The sequence below is a fragment of the Nicotiana tomentosiformis genome, chromosome 2 (genome assembly GCF_000390325.3).
Source record: "Nicotiana tomentosiformis chromosome 2, ASM39032v3, whole genome shotgun sequence".
Taxonomy (NCBI): domain Eukaryota; kingdom Viridiplantae; phylum Streptophyta; class Magnoliopsida; order Solanales; family Solanaceae; genus Nicotiana; species Nicotiana tomentosiformis.
The window spans coordinates 171,801,012-171,813,250 of NC_090813.1; positions in this window are offsets into that span (position 1 = coordinate 171,801,012).

Sequence of the window (12,239 nt, forward strand, 5' to 3'; positions counted from 1 at the left end):
TCATGCATTCTTACATCATAGCTCAGTCTCTGTTATTCTATTTGTTGCATCATGTTAATGTTATTTGGGCTGATTTCTTTGATTTCTGAGAGCCCGAGAGACTGGAGAGGTTTATGACTGAGTGAGACCGATGGCCTGTTTATGAGGTATTGTACCTCAGCACGTGAGTTGTCCTTGCAGATTCTGATATGCTATTATAGCACGTGAGTTGTCCGTGAAGATTATAGCACTTGGGCTGTAGGAGCCCCCATGGAGTCTGAACACCAACAGTGAGCGCAGGTACCTACTGAGTGCGAGTGCCGAGTGCTGAGCGATTGTGAGGCATAAGTGATTGTGAGGCTTGAGTTATTGTGAGGCTTGAGTGGTTGTGAGATTGGAGTGATTGGGAGGACTGAGTGATGTTAGCCCGAGGGGCAGTACATGATTTCAACATCCATGCTCACAGTTGTTTTGAGTCCTTGTTTGAGAAGTGTTGAAATATATTTCTAATTATCTTACTTGAACTTGATTTAAACAAGCTGATTTGACTTAAACTCTGGTTGCATAGCATGCCGCACTTTACTAAATTCTTGTGATATGAACGGTACTTGCATTTAGCTCGTCACTATTTCTCAGCCTTTATTTACTTATGTTGCTTACTGAGTTGGTGTACTCACGTTACTCCCTGCACCTTGTGTGCAGATCCAGACATTTTTGGTCATGGTAGCGGCTGTTGATATTCCTGTAGCTGATCATTGGAGTTAGCAAGGTAGCTGCCCGACGATCGCAGCCTTGTTTTCTTCTTCTTTATCTTCCCATTAGTTGTATTTTGGATTTTTCCCAAACTATGTTAGTCTTATTGTTGTTGGACCAGTTTTTAGTAGTTGCTCTTGACTCAGTGGCATCCCCCGATGTTTGGGGCTTTTCATTCCGCATTTCCATTTTTGAGTTCAACCCTTGTTTCTTTTCTGAAATGCTGCTATACAATATGCCTTTTGGCATATCTTTGAATGAATTATTGTAGTATTCTGGGAATCGGCTGGCCTAGTACCATCGATAGGCGCCATCATGACAGGTTTGAGTTTAGGGTCATGACAGTTGACGTTTGGGTTGACTTTTTAGTTTTAATTAAAGATCGAAGCTTTATTATCCAGAATTATTTCCTATGAGTTTTATTTATTATTTGAAGGTATTTTCGCTAGATTTTAGTCGTCCGGAATTTGTTTCACTCGAGAAGGTCAATTTAGATTAACGGTCTAGCTTCTTTGAGGTAAGTATCTTGCCTAACTTTGTGTGGGGGAAACTACCCCTTAGGATTTGAGTCATTTGTGCTAATTGTGTCATATAAAGGTCGTGTACGCGAGGTGACGAGTGCGTACTCGGCCTTATTTATGGAAATTTGACCTTTTAGGGCTCTTAGATTCTTATGTTCATTAGATGTGAAGTTATTTTAGCATGTTAAATCCTCCATTTACTTAACTCACCATTACATGTCTTATTTGGAAATGATTGATTCATGTTCTACCCTTGTTTCAAATTAAACCCTTACTTTCCTTAATTAAAGTTGTTGCTTCTTTATTGCCTTGTTATTTTTTCCGTAGTTGCTTAACCTTAATTGAAGTTATTATTATCTCTTCTGTAATTGTTTAACCTTAATTGAAGTTATTATTTTCTCTTCCGTAATTGCTTAACCTTAATTGAAGTTATTATTATCTCTTCTGTAATTGCTTACCCTTGATTTATGTTTTGTTATCCCTTTCATTGTAGATGTATTCTTATTTGGGGTCATTGATTCATGCTTTCTCTTTTATCGTCGAATTGTACTTTTGTGGAAATCGTTGTTACACATTATCTCTACCTTGTTGGGTTATTCTTATTGAGACCATTATTCCCTGTTGTGCCTTTCTTTGCGAGCTCGTTCTTTCGTTTCTTTGTGTTTTGAAGTTCCTGAGTGGATTTACTTGTCGTATTCTCTTGTTATTGTTGTTTTTACTGTTGTACTTAGTTTTGTTGAGCCAAGGGCTATACGTGGTTGTGGTATCGAAACTGTTTTGAAGAAATGTAGTGGCATATGGGCACATGTTGTGAAAGTCATTTTAATGTGTTGTTATGTTTTGGCACACGTGGTATTGTTGAGACTATTGTCGGGGTGTTCACACGTGAGTTGTCCGTGTTGTTATTACTATTGATATGTGCACATGCGGCATGACAAGGCAGGCTATATATATCGGTTTGCGCATGTGGCGAGACAAGGTGGGAATATTATTGTGCGCGTGCGGTGAGACAAGGCGGGCATTTACTTTATCATTGCGCACGTGACGACACAAGGTGGGCTATGTCGGGAAATGATTTTTGATGACTTGCGTTGCCCTGGGGGCACTATTATTGTTGATATTTGTGTAGTTGTGTGCCTACCTTGTGTGAGTTATACCTTGTACATTTTGTGATGATCGTTTCTTATGTGTCATTCATTGTCTCTACTCTTACTCGTTGACTTGAATTGTGATAGAACACTTGCACAAGCATACATATAAATAAACCACCCATATCGGTTTAAGAAGATGAATCCTGATGTTATTAACCATTTACATGTACTCCCGTGTACTTGCCTTCTGTGTGAGAGTTATTGTGTTGGCACGTGAGTTGTTCATGTAGTCATGAGTCATTTTTATTGTTGGAACGTGAGTGGTCCATGCAAATATTTGATGTTGTCACTCTCTTGGCACGTGAGTCGTCCATGCGATTATGAATTATAATGTGGGCACAAGATGCCAAGTGATTAGGGTTCATGAATTGGGACACGTGATCTATGATTATGTGGTTTGGTACCTCGTGGAAATTCTTGAATAAATCTGGAGTAAAAGCGGTTATTCTTATTGAGTTGTTACTTATTTTCCTTTATTTGGTTTTACCGGACTTAGACTATGTTCAGTTTACTCTGCATCATTATTAGTTGTTTGTTTTTTATTGCTAGTTTCTAGTGTTTCATTGCGAGTATTGTTTTGTCTTCCTTACCATGCTTAGCTTTATATTAACATTGTCTCCCTGTTAGTTCACCTTCATACTTGTTCAGGCCTCGTAGTCACCTTCTTATATTGTACTTGTCATGTTTATTTCTATTCCGAAATAGTTGTATATAGGTATTTTCTAGAAAACGTAGTAGAGCTTATGACTTGTACTACCGGTTTTGGGATTGTAAGTTTTGTATAGAGATTTCTATTTCATATTTAACTGTTGTTAGTTAAATTTTGCTATTAATTCAGTAAGTGTTAGGCTTACCTAGTCTTAGAGACTAGGAGCCGTCACGACATCCTACCGAGGAAAATTAGGGTCGTGACAAGTTGGTATCATAGCTCTAGGTTCATAGTTACTACGTGTCATAAGCAAGTTTAGTAGAATCTTATGGATCGGTACAGAGACATCTGTACTTATTTTCGAGAGGGTATGAAACTATTAGGATAGTTTCACTTCTTTCATTCCTATCATGCGAGTTTATTGATCTCAGAGTTTGAACCTTTGTCATTCTATTCTCATACATATGGTGAGGACACGAGTTGTAGTTACCGATGACGCTACCCCCAGAGCCGGTGTTGCTAGGGGGTGGGGCTGAGGTAGAGGCCGAGGAGGAGCATAAGCCGCAGCTAGAGCACCTATCCGAGTAGTAGTTGACAAGCGGCCAGTAGCTCTGGCTGGGGGACAGGTACTGGAGGCGCCTGTTGTTACCCCGGGAATTCAGGAGACTTTAGCATAGTTCCTGAGCATGTTTGGTACAATGACTCAGGCGGGGTTGATTCCGGTTGCACCAATTACTTCACAGATCGGGGGATAAGCTTAGACTCCCGCCACCCGTACTACAGAGTAGCGAGTCTATGTTGGTCAAGTTCAAGGTGTCATGCTGACACAGCCTTCTGTCCGAATTCAGCCCATGGTTAGGGAAGCAGCATCTGAGGAGGAACAGCTTAGACTTGCGAGGTTCAAGAAGTATCACCCTCCTACTTTCAGTGGCTGGGCTTCAGAATAGGCCTATGGTTTCCTAGATGAGTGCCACCTTATTCTCCATAATATGTGTATTGTGGAGATGAGTGGGATTGCTGTTACTATGTTACAACTTAAGGGAGCGGCATATCAGTGGTGGCGAGCATATGAGTTGAGTAGTCTAGCCGATGCAGCTTCACTTTCAATTTTCAGAGATATTATTAAGAATCTGAGTTTTTAGAGATATTCTTGAGAGACTTTATTCCCCAGACCCTTCGGGGAGCATGGCGCGTGGAGCTTGAGCAGTTGCACCAGGGCACTATGTCAGAGTCAGAGTATGCCGTTAGATTCAGTGATTTGTCCATACATACATCTGCTTTGGTTTCTACAGTCAGAGAGAGAGTCTGCAGGTTCATTGAGGGACTCAGTCATGGTATCCGATTTAGCATGGCTCAGGATTTGGTGAGAGATGTTTCATTCCAATAGGTGGTAGAGATCGCTTGCAGATTAGAGGGCATGTGGGATCAGGAGGGAGAGGTCAGAGAGGCTAAGAGGCCTTGTAGACTGGATTAATCTACTGGTCCCTATTTTGGAGGTAGGATGCGGCAGGGTAGAGGCTTTGTGGGTTAGCCAGTCCAGTTTGCACTTCAAGCTTTGCACGGTGTTTCAGGTACCCGTGGATGTCAAGGTACCCATACCGGTCAACTTCCACAACCACGTCAACGGAGAGGTTGCTTTGAGTGTGGAGATACCAGCCATATGGTGAGAGATTGTCCCAAACTCTGGACAGATATGTCACAGCGGGGTATTCAGGCTATGAGTTCTACTCCAGTTGCTGATATCCCTGCACCGCCAGGTTGGGGTACAGGTCAGGCGAGTAAAGGGTGCCAAAGAGGGGGAGGCCCAGCCCGTTGATGTGCTTTGCATGGTAGGTTGTGGCTGTTGCACCAGATGGTGTCGTTATAGGTATGGTTTCAATTTTTATAGAGGAGCATCATTCTTATTTTGACTTGGTTCTGCTTATCGGGGTGAGTCCTCTTACCTAGCTTCATATATGGGTGAGTTTAGTGATTTGTTACTCTGCTTATGTGTTTTCCCCTGTTGGGAGATTCTTTAGTGGTAGCCCATGTCTATCGTGTTGTTTTAATTCATTATTGAGAGCTATGAGACTAGAAGTGACTTCCTGTTACCCATTATGGTAGGTTTTGATGTGATTTCGGGATGGTTGGTTACGATTTGTGCTTAAGATGCCCTACCAGTATGGGGGTTAAGTATGTGTGGTGAGTTCGATAGCGGAATTGAATTGGTGGAATATTTCGGTTGGTATGATGTGTATACTACTTGTGATTCAGATCTGAGGATGGGGTCCTCATGTTTTCATGAGGTTTGTTATGTATGGGTCGGGGTTGCATGTCGCGATGAAGTTATATTAGGATGAGATCCTTGTGATTTGTTCATATACATTGATTCTCTGTTGTGGAAATAATTCGTAGTATGATACCGATAGGGAGTTGTGTCTGTCAGGCTTATTTGATAGTTCTTTCATGTGTTTCCTTGTATATTCAGTCATATTCGTGATGTACTTATTGTGTTTTAGCTTGCGAGGTGTGTGCCCAGTTGGCGTTAGATGTGACTTATTGATACGAGTGAATAGTTATGAGGTCTTCATGTTTCTTCCATCGTTGTCAGTGTTGTGAAGGTTTTGAATAGGGTTCTAGCGTATATGAGGTTAATTGCCGGTGCTGGATTTGATTATGGGTAGCTATTGTGATTTGAGATATTGTTATGGGCATATGTGTGATGTGTTATGTCTTGTGGTTGTACCTGGTGGTTCTAGGTATGAGTTGTTGTAGCTGGTTGAGGCTGATACCGTGTGTCGGTGTGGGAATCGGGTCTTTTGGAAATACTCGATATGTGAAAATTTTGACTCTAAGGTTATCGGTGTGGGTGGAAGGAATAATTTTCAGTTGAGATGGTGTCGTCGGGCTTTTGTGGATTGGGGTGACGTGGGATCACCCGCGAGTATATGTATGGTAAGTTCATTCAGTGATTTGAGGAATTCGAAATGGTTCTTGGCATGTTTGAGGACGAACGTTCATTTAAGATGGGAAGAATATAATGACTCGACTGGATTTTGAGGATTACCCTCTTGTTCGGTGGCTTAAGGTCTCGAGCATCTTCGTATTATGCGTTATGACGTGCGTGCGTGGTTTGAGTTTGGGAAGAATATAATGACCCGACTGGTTTTTGAGGATTACCCTCTTGTTCGGTGGCTTAAGGTCTCGAGCAGCTTCGTATTATGCGTTATGACGTGCGTGTGTGGTTTGAGTTAGGATTTTGGATGATTCGGGATTGATTTGGAAGAAGGAATCATATTTTAGAAGCTTAAGCAGTAAGAGTTGACCATGGTTTGACTTTTGTGTAGACAACTCTGAAATGGCATTTTGATGGTTCCAATAGCTCCGTATGGTGATTTTGGTCTTAGGAACATGACCGGATGTTGATTTGGAGGTCCGTAGGTCATTTCTACATGAATTAGCGAAAGTTGGAAAAACTAAAAGATTTTGGAAAGTTTAACTAGGAGTTGACTTTGTTGATGTCAGGGTTGAATCCCAGTTTCAGAAGTGGAATAGGTTCGTACTGTAATTTATGACATGTTTGCAAAATTTGAAGTTAATCGGAGTTGGTTTGGTATAAATCGGCATTAGTTTTGGAATTCGGAAGTTCATAAGTTTCTTAGGCTTGAATCGATGCGTGATTCGTGATTCTAGTGTTCTTAAAGGCAATTTGAGGCTTCGAAGAAGTTCGTATCATGTTTTGGGACTTGTTAGTATACTTGGTTAGGGTCCCATAGGGCTTGGGTGAGTTTCAGATGGGTTTGAATTGTGCTGCGCTCTTATTTGATATTTCAGCATCGTTTCTTTTGGAATAAAGGGTATCACATAGTGCAAACGACCTTTGATTTGTTATTCAATTGAACCATTAGATCTGTATCATAATTACAGAACCATAGCAACAAGAATCGTGGCATTCCGAGGTCATATGAGCAAGTTATGCCCATTTCCGTGTCGGGAAAGACTGTTATTTTTCTGGTGTTTGAGGGAACAGAGACAAATTGCAGGTGTCAAATGTGATTTATAAATCTCAGGTGTCAAATGCGGCTTGGCTGAGAGTTTCTAAAAATGGGAGTTTCACCATTTTAACATACTTTGAGTTGTAGACCTCGGATTTGATTGATTTTGAGGGGTTCTTCACGTGTTCGTTTAGGGTAAGTGTTCTATATCCGAAATCGATTACTTTTCAGGATTTCATACTTATTTATATTATTAAATTAGTTAATTGAATGGAAGAAAATACGAATTTTGTAAAATCTTTCAAAAATATAAAATGAGGATTTGAAGGGTGATTCGATATCGGAATTTAATAATTTTGGTATGGTTGGACTCGTATCGAAATGGGTATTTGGATTTTTTGAATTTTATCGGTTCCCGAGGTGCGAGCCCGAAAATTGACTTTTTAGTTTTAATTAAAGATCGAAGCTTTATTATTCGGAATTGTTTCCTATGAGTTTTATTTATGATTTGAAGTTATTTTGGCTAGATTTGTGCCGTCTGGAGGTTGTTTCACTCGAGATGGTCATTATAGAGTAACGGTCTAGCTTCTTTGAGGTATGTATCTTGCCTAACTTTGTGTGGGGGAAACTACCCCTTAGGATTTGAGTCATTTGTGCTAATTGTGTCATGTGAAGGCCGTGTACGCGAGGTGACGAGTAAGTACTCATGCTTATTTGTGGATATTTGATCGTTTAGGGCTCTTAGGTTCTTATTTTCATTAGATGTGAAGTCATTTTAGCATGTTAAATCCTCCATTTACTAAATTCACCCTTACATGTCTTATTTGGAATTGATTGATTCATGTTATATCCTTGTTGCCAATTAAATCCTTATGTGCCTTAATTGAAGTTGTTGCTTCTTTATTGCCTTGTTATTTTTTTTCGTAGTTGCTTAACCTTAATTGAAGTTATTATTATCTCTTCCGTAATTGCTTAACCTTAATTGAAGTTATTATTATCTTTTCCGTAATTGCTTAACCTTAATTGAAGTTATTATTATCTCTTCCATGGGGGTTGACTTTTTAGTTTTAATTAAAGATCGAAGCTTTATTATCCGAAATTGTTTCCTATGAGTTTTATTTATGATTTGAAGTTATTTTGGCTATATTTGAGCTGTTTGGAAGTTGTTTCACTCGAGAAGGTCATTTTAGAGTAACAGTCTAGCTTCTTTAAGGTGTGTATCTTGCCTAACTTTGAGTGGGGGAAACTACCTCTTAGGATTTGAGACATTTGTGCTAATTGTGTCATGTGAAGGCCGTGTACGCGAGATGACGAGTATGTACTTAGACATATTTGTGGAAATTTCATCGTTTAGGGCTCTTAGGTTCTTATGTTCATTAGATGTGAAGTTGTTTTAGTATGTTAAATTCTCCATTTACTAAATTCACCCTTATGTGTCTTATTTGGAATTGATTGATTCATGTTCTACCCTTGTTGCCAATTTAACCCTTATGTGCCTTAATTGAAGTTGTTGCTTCTTTATTGCCTTGTTGTTTATTTCCGTAGTTGCTTAACCTTAATTGAAGTTATTATTATCTTTTCTGTAATTGCTTAAACTTAATTGAAGTTATTATTATCTCTTCGTAATTGCTTAACCTTAATTGAAGTTTTCTTATCACTTTCATTGTTGACGTATTCTTATTTGGGGTCATTGATTCATACTTTCTCTTTTATCATCGAATTGTACTTTTGTGGAAATCATTGTTACACATTATCTCTGCCTTGTTGATCTATTCTTGTTGAGACCATTATTCCCTATTGTGTCTTTCTTTGTGAGCTCGTTCTTTCGTTTCTTTGTGTTCTGAAGTTCCTGAGTTGATTTACTTGTCGTATTATCGTGTTGTTGTTGTTGTTATTCTTAGTGTTGTTGAGTCGAGGGCTATACGTGGTTGTGGTATCGAAATTGTTTTGAGGAAATATTGTGGCATATGGGCACATGTTGTGAAAGTCATGTTATTGTGTTGTTATGTTTTGCACACGTGGTATTGTTGAGAGGATTGTCGGGGTGTTCGCAGTGAGTTGTCCATGTTGTTGTTACAACTGATATGTGCACATGCGGTGTGACAAGGCAGGATATATATGTGATTTTACGCATGTGGTAAAACAAGGTGGGAATATTATTGTGTGCTTGCGGCGAGACAAGGCGGGCATTTATTTTATTATTACGCACGTGGCGACACAAGGTGGGTTATGTCGGGAAATGATTTGTGATGACTTGCGATGTCCTGGGGGCACTATTATTGTTGATATTTGTGTAGTGGTGTACCTACCTTGTGTGAGTTATACTTTGTACATTTTGTGGTGATCGTTTCTTATGTGCCATTCATTATCTCTACTTTTACTTGTTGACTTGAATAGTGGTAGAACACTTGCACAAGCATACACATAAATAAATCACCCATATCGGTTTAAGAAGATGAATCCTGATTTTATTGACCATTTACATGTACTCCCGTGTACTTGCCTTCTGTGTGAGAGTTATCTTGTTAGCACGTGAGTTGTCTGTGCAGTCATGAGTCATTTTTATTGTTGGCACATGAGTGGTCCGTGTGGATATTAGATGTTTTCACTCTCTTGGCACGTGAGTCATCTATGCGGTTATGAATTGTAATGTGGGTACAAGATGCGAAGTAATTAGGGTTAATGTATTGAGACCCATGATTTATGGTTATGAGGTTTGGTACCTCGTGAAAATTCTTGAATAGACTTTGTTCAGCTTGCTCTAGAACATTATTACTTGTTTGCTTCTTATTGCTAATTGTGTTTCTAGTGTTTCATTGCGAGTATTGTTTTGTCTTCCTTACCATTCTTAGCTTTATATTAATATTGCCTCCCCGTTCGTTCACCTTCATACTTGTTCAGGTTGTTTTGTCCAGAAGGTGTCTTGACTGTCCCTCGTCACTACTCCACCGAGGTTAGTCTTGATACTTAATGGGTACTGCTGTGGTGTACTCATGCTACGCTTTCTGCACATTTTTATGCAGATCGAGGTATTTCAAAGTTGGTTGATCTCTAGCTAGTTGTTTGAGTGTTGCTGTGGAGACTCAAGGTAAACCTGTCATCGCATTCGCATGCCTCGGAGTCACCTTGTGATACTGTATTTCTATTCTGAAACAGTTATATTTAGGGATTTTCTAGTAAACTCAGTAGAGCTTATGACTTGTACTACCGGTTTTGGGATTGTAAGTTTTGTATAGAGATTTCTATTTCATATTTAACGGTTGTTGGCTGAATTTTGCTATTAATTCAGTAAGTGTTAGGCTTACCTAGTCCTAGAGACTAGGTGCCGTCACGACAACCTACGGAGAGAAATTGGGGTCGTGACAACAACACACACAATCCGTTACGGTGCGCAACCCGATCCCACTGTAACATCCTTTATCAATATCAAGTATAACGTAAATAATCTGTTGCAGCGCGCAACCCGATCCCACCATCAATCAATATCATAGCCCTCCCTTATTCCACCATTTCAACACAAACGTAAACAATCAGTTGTGGCGTGCAACCCGATCCCAACATATCATCATTAATCAATATCATAATCCTCCCTTATTTCACCATATCATCATTTATCAATATCGATTATTACGCAAACAATCCGGTGCGGCGTGCAATGTGATCCCGCCATATCATTATTAATCAATATCATAGCCCTTCCTTATTCCACCATTTCTATACAAACCGTTGCGGCATGCAACCCGGTCCACAAACAATTTCAATAAACATAAATAATCCAATAACTCAATTTGCTAGAAATTCTACAATCCAAGGGTATGAGTGCAAGGCAATAAAGGAACCACGTAATAATCAAAGGAATGCAACGAATATCACAAAAACAACGGGACCAGTAAAGCATGTAACAATCAAGGTGTGCAAGTAAATCACTTAAAGGGAAGTAACAAATAAGGATGGAGTCATAGAAGGACGAATAATTTAATACAAGAATAATTAAATGACAAATAAAATTTTACGGCATAGAAAGCAGTTAAAGCATGAAATGAGATAATTCATGAAATAATGAGAAACATGGGAACAAATATCTTAACGGCGTATATACACTCGTCAACTCGTATATACGCCATTTTCTCACATAATACAAATTTCCTAATTCCCTCAAGTCAAGGTTAGACCCAACACTTACCTCACTCCGCAATCAAATCAAAACTCAATGGGGGCCTTTCCTCTAAAATTTGCCTCCAAACCAATTGAATCTAACCAAAAATCGACTTAATATCATCAAACACTACTAGGGAAATCAATTACAATAGATAAAGCTAAGATCTTTATATTTTTCCAAAAAAGTCAACAAAAGTCAATCTGGGGCTCGCCCGGTCAAAACCCGGGTTCAATGGTAGATTTTGACTACTCATGACCCCACGAGTTCATATATGTGATTACGTTCAAAATTCGAATCCAAATCGACTCTCAAAACCCAATTTCTTATTTTTCAAAAACATGACAATGTTTCACAATTTTTCACTTTGATTAACATTATTTTGATGTTAAAATCAAAGATAAATTGATGGAATATGATTAGAAATAGATTAGAATCACTTACCCAAAGTTATTTTTATGAAAATTCCCTCTCCAAATCGTCTTCTACCGAGTATAGGGTTCCAAAATATGAAACTGAGGTTAAACATCGCTAATGCGACTTCCAACCTCGCTATTGCGAAGCCTGCAATATGAGTTCACACTAGCAACACTAAAACTCCCTCAAACACTCTGAAACACGTCTGAAACTCACCTGAGCCCCTTGGGCTCCAAACCAAACATATGCACAAGTGTAATAACATCATACGAACTCGCTCACGCTATCAAAACACCAAAATAACATCTATAACGACGAATCGGACATCAAAATGAATTAAATTTTTAATAAAACTTAAGAACTTTCAAATTTACAATTCGACGTCTGAATCACGTCAAATCAACTCCGTTTTGCACCAAATTTTGCAGACACATCATAAATAGTAAAATGAACCTATACCAAGTTACGGAACCAAAATCTGAACTAGATAGCAACAAAGTCAACTTACGGTCAAACTTAGGAATTCTTTAAACCTTCAAATTAATAGTTTTCAGCAAATCACGTTAAATCAAGTTAAGTATTTCTGAATTTAATTTCGGGCATCCACGCAAGTCTCAAATCACGATACGGACCCACCGG